This window comes from Penaeus japonicus, unplaced genomic scaffold (assembly GCF_977035675.1).
Source record: "Penaeus japonicus unplaced genomic scaffold, GWHDUDI00000001_assembly GWHDUDI00000038, whole genome shotgun sequence".
Lineage (NCBI taxonomy): Eukaryota > Metazoa > Arthropoda > Malacostraca > Decapoda > Penaeidae > Penaeus > Penaeus japonicus.
Genome location: NW_028234440.1, coordinates 1,055,191 through 1,055,977, shown reverse-complemented (window position 1 = coordinate 1,055,977; position 787 = coordinate 1,055,191).

Sequence of the window (787 nt, the reverse complement as noted above, 5' to 3'; positions counted from 1 at the left end):
CCTTCCCTCCTCACCCCTCTCTCTCCCTCTCTCTCTCTCTCTCTCTCTCACTCACTCTTTCATGTCTTGTGAGAAATATTTGAAGCCATCGTATTAATGACCAGTTTTTTTAATAACCAAAAAAAAAAAGAAAGAAAAAAAAAATTATTACTCTTTTCACAATGCAGAAATAAAAACTGATAATGATGTATATATTCCACCTGACACCACTCGTTACACGCCACGTCCAATAACATCCTTAAAGTAGTTTATTTATCATATTGCATGTTTTATAAAGCTTTAATTTGGAAATTCGCGGTATTCATAGTTATCAAAGTCATATTGCATGCCAAGCTGTAAATCATAATCTATTTTATCAAAACATTATCATCAACAAAGGAACGGACTGAGACACCATGGGTTGAATCACAAGGTTTACATATATTTTCTTTCCATCATTCCTTTCTTCATTTGTTTCAGCGGTGCTTATGGATTGCTTCTTCGTTCTCTATATGTATAAGGGTTTAGAAATTAATTTAATAATTCAGTGTTGAAAGATATAACAACAATAGCCGCAGGATAAATCACAGACAAGGAAAAGCAAGACTAAGTGGCAATAACAGCAGGTTTGGATCTGGGGTCGGAATGGGCGGGGCTTAAACGATGACGTAAAACACCCGATGCGTTGCCGGGAACAGTTAACGCCCCTTATAACCCTTCAAGAAGTCTCAACGCGTTAGCGGTGTTGCGTTAGATCTTACCTAAGACACCTTATGTATCTTTAAACACACTGAGTGAGCACATAACT